Source organism: Zingiber officinale, chromosome 6B, assembly GCF_018446385.1.
Source record: "Zingiber officinale cultivar Zhangliang chromosome 6B, Zo_v1.1, whole genome shotgun sequence".
NCBI lineage: Eukaryota > Viridiplantae > Streptophyta > Magnoliopsida > Zingiberales > Zingiberaceae > Zingiber > Zingiber officinale.
In genome coordinates this window covers 17,689,879-17,695,878 of record NC_055996.1, presented here as the reverse complement: position 1 = coordinate 17,695,878, position 6,000 = coordinate 17,689,879, and positions in this window count along the sequence as shown.

Below are 6,000 nucleotides of genomic sequence, written 5' to 3'. Positions count from 1 at the left end.
GTCACCCAAAATTTGGTCAGATGGGTGATTTGTGCTTGTTCTTGTTGGTCGTATACCATTTGAGTTAGTGATTTGTTCTTCAGATTCGATAGGTTCAGGTTCGATTTCATCATCTTCTTTGTTTCTTGGGTTAATGTCAACATTTTGATCTATATTAGGTAGATTAGTTTCTTCATCAAATATTAAATTAGTTGTTTCTTCAACTTTTAGGGTATTTTGATTATAGACTCTATAGGCCCTATTGGTTGTAGAGTACCCTAAAAAGATTCTTTGGTTTGATTTGGGTGTAAATTTTCCTAAGTAGTCTTTAGTGTTTAAAATGTGAACTTTACATCCAAATACTTTTAAATAGTTTAAGTTGGGAATTTTATATCTCATATGGAGTTTTATTATGAAGTTTGTTAATTAGAATTCGATTTTGAATATAGTTTGTCGTATTTATTGCTTCACCCCAAAATTGATGGTTTAGATTATATTCGTTTAGCATGGTTCTAGTGGCTTCTTGTAGGGTTCTATTTTTTCATTCCACTAGACCATTCTGTTGAGGGGTTCTAGGGCATGAGTATTCATATTTATACCTATTGATTTTACAGAATTGGGTGAATTTATGATTTTCAAATTCCCCTCCATGATCACTTCTTATTCTTTTAATTTTAGTATCTTTTTCATTTTATGTTAATTTGCAAAAATTACTAAATACTTCAAAGGTTTCATCTTTTGTTTTTAGAAATTTTACCCAAGTGAACCTGGAGAAGTCATCAATTATAACTAAGCAATACTGGTTCTTACTTAGTGACTTGGCTCCATGTGAATCAAATAGGTCTAGGTGAAGGAGCTCAAGTAAACAAGTAGTTCTAACTAGATTGGTTGACTTGGTTTGTTTTCCTTGTTGACAAGCATTACAGATTGAGTTTTCAATAACTTTTAATTTGGGCAACCCTCTAGCTAGTCCATTTTGACTCATTTTTGAAATGAGTCTAGTGTGAGTGTGACCCAATCTCCTGTGCCACAACTCAGTTTCCTCTTGTTGTGTTAGAAAACACTTTATTGAGGGTGTTGGTAGATAAATGGTGTAGACATTGTCTTTCCTAATGCCCTTAAGTATGATTTTTGGATTATCAATATGTTTGACTATACATTCGGACTTGGTAAAATTAACTGAATAGCCAGTATCGCATAATTGGCTTATACTTAATAAATTAAAATTGAAATTTTCAACTAATAGAACTTTTTGAATAATAAAATCGGAGTTAAGTTCGATATTACCTTTTTCGATTACCTTAAGTTTACTGTCGTTGCCGAATGCAACCGACCCTAGGTTCTTTAGTTTGAGCTTAGTAAATTTCAACCTATCTCCAGTCATATGTCTGGAGCATCCACTATCCAATATCCATTGATCTAATTCAGTGGGATCGGGCCCTTCGGAAACGGATGCAGATCCGTGGCTTCTTTCTGATTCTGCTTTTGACTCGCTCTCGGACACGTCGATCTGGTCCCGGGCCATCAGTGCAAGAAGGCTCGTCTGTTCGAGCTTGTCATCGGTATCCTCTTCTGAAGATTCGTCCTATGTCGCCTTTAGGGCCTTTTTCTTCCTTGATTTCTTCGGATCTTTCTGATTTGGGCAGTTCGCCTTGATGTGTCCCTTCTGATTGCATCCGTAGTACGTTACCTCGAACTTCACCTTTGATTGAACTTCCTTGGACTGAATTATCTTCTTGAGGTCCTTTTTGTTGAACCCCTTCTTCTTCTTGTACAATTTCTTTACAAGATTGACGAGTTCAGTTGTTAGTTCGTCGTCTTCATTGTCTGAATCTGGTTCTTCTTCTGACTCTGGTTCGATTCTGCGCTTTATCTTTGATTCGTGCATTCTCCCTGTTCCTGCAACCAAAGTCAACCCTTTCTCGGTCGGGCGTGCATTAATCTGTTCATGAAGTTCGAATTCTGCAAAAAGTTCATCTAATTTAATGGTAGAGAGGTCCCTAGAAACCTTGTAGGCATCTACCATGGATGCCCACAAGGTGTTCCTCGAAAAGACGTTTAAGGAGTACCTTATGATGTCCCGATTATCTACCTTCTGTCCAATTACATGAAGACCGTTGAGCAGATCTTGAATCCGAGCGTGGAGTTGGGCAGCCGTCTCACCTTCCTGCATTTTGATATTAAATAATTTATTGAAGGTTAGGTCTCTTTTACTTACTTTGGTGTCGGATGTTCCTTCGTGAAGTTCAATGAGCTTCTCCCATAGCTCCTTGACACTGTTGAAGGGGCCGACCCGATTAAATTCTTCTTTTGATAGGCCACACTGGAGGGTGCAAGTTGCCTTGGCATTAGCTTCCACCTTCTTAATCAGAGATGTGTCCCAGTCCTTGTATGGTAGTGGCTTGCCGGCGCTATCAGTTGGTAGTTGGAGTTCAGTTTTGATGATTATCCAGACTTCAAAATGAGTCTGGAGATATGCCTCCATCCGACCCTTCTAGTACCCGAAGTCATCTCCGATGAATAGCAGGGGGGCGAGCTGTACTGTAGCCTTCTTGAAGGGTCATTTTAGAACAACTATGAAGAAAATAAACAACAAGAAAATTCCAGGACTTGGTTCTAGATTAGTAGTGCGGGAAGTAAAAAAAATAGAACACGAACTTGGGTGGTGTTGCACCAACCTCGAGCAAGAAATCTAATTACAAAAAATAAATTGGAAAATGGTAAGAGTACCGATTCCAATCGACTCCTAAAACCAAAAAAAATGCCACGAAAGATGCTTGATTGGTGGTTGCACCAGATCAAAGCAACCCCGCTCTGATACCAATTGTTGGATCGAAAGCGCTAGAGGGGGGGGTGAATAGCGCTCGTGGCTTTCACAATCGATTTCGGAATCGTAAAAGTAAATACAGCGGAAAAGAAATAACACAAACACAGAAGACACGAGAAGTTACTTCGTTCGGAGCCTATCTCGACTCCTACTCGAAGGCCCGCGGTCGTTGACCATTTTCGGTGGGCAACAACTATATAGTGCAAATCTTTACAAGTAGATGAGTACAAGTATGAGCTTAAAAAGAAAGATTATATCGACAAAATACAATATATTAAGAGTGGTTACTGATTGTCGGAGCAGCAGGGCGTTGTTGAAGCGTACGGAGCAACACACTAGAGCACACGTTCTTCTGTTCGAATTGATGTTCAAGCTGCACCTCGAGGCCTCCTTTTATAGCTCTACAAAGTCTGATCCAGATCCCCAAGCTTTGGGATCAAGTTTGACCCGACGCGGATCGGTCGACCGATCACAAGGTTCGGTCGACCGATCAAGCGATCCCTCCTATCTGATCTGCCCGATCTTCTCGCTTCGCTTCGATCCGGTCAAACTCCATCTGAGGTTCGGTCGACCGATAAACAGGTTCGGTCGACCGATAAGCTCTGACTCAGCCCAGTCAGCCTGATCCAGTCGACACCCAACTCAGGTTCGGTCGACCGATCCCAAGGTTCGGTCAACCGATCCCCTGGTTGAGCCCCGTCTAACCTCTGAAGATTTGATCTTGTAGTATGGGGGTTCGGTCGACCGATCCCAAGGTTCGATCGACCGATCCCGGTCACTTTTAAATCTTCACAAAAAGGTTAGTCTCCTGCAAAACATAGTTAGAACACAATAGATAATATGTAAACAAATGAATTGATAGCCTTCGGACTATTCGGGTCTGACTTCGGGTTTCCGACCGGAAACCCTAGGTCGACCCGACGCCTACTGTTCCCTCTATGGGGAACGCATCCTCACCTACTCTACTCAGGAGATTTACCTATTGCTAGTGTGATCCTCCAGATCGACTGGACTTTTTCTTGGCACTCGTTGCCTTCGGACTTTCTGCTGGACGCCCGCTTCCCGACCCGTCCAGTCTTCCACCTGGTTCGCGACACCAGGACTTTCCACCTAGGGTTACCACCCTCTCGGACTTTTGCCTGAAGCACTCGACCTGCCAAGACTTTCCGAATAGAGTTACCACTCTCTATGACCTAAGGTTACCACCCCCTAGGGTTTTCTCCTTGCCTAACAGCAGCTAGGACTTTCCTGAGACACTCAATCATACACATTAGATAACAATTAAACTTAACTTTGAATCCCTTTGCCATTATCAAAACTTGAGTTCGATCGTCGGATGCTTCCCGCACCAACAGAGAGATTATTTAAATAAATTTTACGGTCTCCATTACTGGTTTGTAAGTGATGCATTCAAACTTGCGCGTTGACTTTAAGTGTCTTCCTCCATATCGGATGAGTTTATTTGCGGATCACTAGATAAAACTTCCTTTATGGATGATTATAGTAAATTATTTAGGTATGTGTGATCTTCTCCATCTAAAGGGGCACACTCCTAATTAATGGACTAAGTATCAAGTAATGATATATACTTAGGCGCATTTAATAGTATCCTCCCCATCGGAGTCACTGCTATTATTTGTGTAACTGAAGATGAATCAACTATTAATTTTATTTGTCATAAAGTTAGGTTGACAAGATAATAAAATTAATGGGTAAAACCTCCTCTTACAAATGTTTGAATTAGTATACGTCCACACTATTGTGGCATACGAAATTCATGGTGTTTTGAGGTGTTGGTGAATTTAAATTATATTATTTGAGGAATCAATATTATTTTAAATTCTAAAGTTTTGACCAAATATTTTATTTCGTTATTCTTAGGATTTCAAAATGGCTTTCATTCCTCTTACTGTTATTTAAAAAAAAAATAAACTTACTGGTCCAAATTATATTGATTAGAAATGAAACTTGGACATTGTCTTAACTGTTGAAGAATACAAGTTCGTACTTCTTGAGGTCTGTCCTAGTGTGCCTGATAAGGATTCTAGTGAAGAGAATATAGAGAGACATAGGAAATGGGTCAAGGCAGATGACATGATACTCAATCTCAAGGAACTCTTCATACACCAGAATCGGGCTGCCAGGCAGAGGCCATGGGAAACTTAATGATGACCACCATGACTGAGGGGATACCCGTGAGGGATCATATCCTCAAGATGATGACTCATTTGAATGAGATGGAAGTCCTTGGAGCTAAAATCGATGGGGAAACCCAGGTCGATATCATTCTCCAAATGCTGCCCAAAAGTTTAGAGCAGTTCTGCTTGAATTACAACATGAACAAAAGGGTTTATTCATTGGCGGAACTTCTGACAGAACTCCAAGCGGCATAAGGGCTATTTCGTCAAAGTTCTTAAGTTCACACTGCTGAAAGTGTTTTGTTGGATCATAGACGTTCGATAGAGGGGGGTGAATATCGATTAAAAAACTATCGAGAATATGCAGCGGAAATAGAAAGCAATGCTAACACAGACCAATTTTACTTGGTTCGGAGCCTTTGTCGACTCCTACTCCAAGGCCCGCACTCGTTGAGTGCTTTCGTTGGGCCATCACTAATAGTCCGTAAATAGAATTACAATATCAAGTACAAGAACTATTAAAAGATAATACTGACAACAATAAGAAAGAACACTTGAATCGCAGGTCGTCGGAAGAGCTTCGCAGCGTCGCAGGAGCACCAGAGATTGAATTCAGAGTTATTATTAGAGCTTCGCCTTTGAGCCTTTGACCCTCCTTATATAGGAGGCTCGGGGCGCCTGGAACCTTCAAGGCGCCTCGACCATGACGTAGTTGACCCAACCAGGAGGCAAAGTTTATCCTCCTCACGTCGTTGCCGCATGAGCACCAAAAGTCCATCGGCCATAAGCCTCTGAATCCTACTTAAGTTAATATGACCAAGCCTTAGATGCCAAAGCTTATCCTCCTCACGTCGTTGCCTCCTTATGGACTAAAGCAAGCTTCAAGATCTTGGAACATCCGGTTTAATGAAGTAATCCAGTCATATGGATTTATTCAAAGTCCGGATGAATCTTGTGTATACAAGAAGTGTAACGGAAATGTGGTGGTATTTCTTGTACTATACGTAGATGATATTTTGTTAATTGGCAACAATGTCAAGGTATTATCAGACGTAA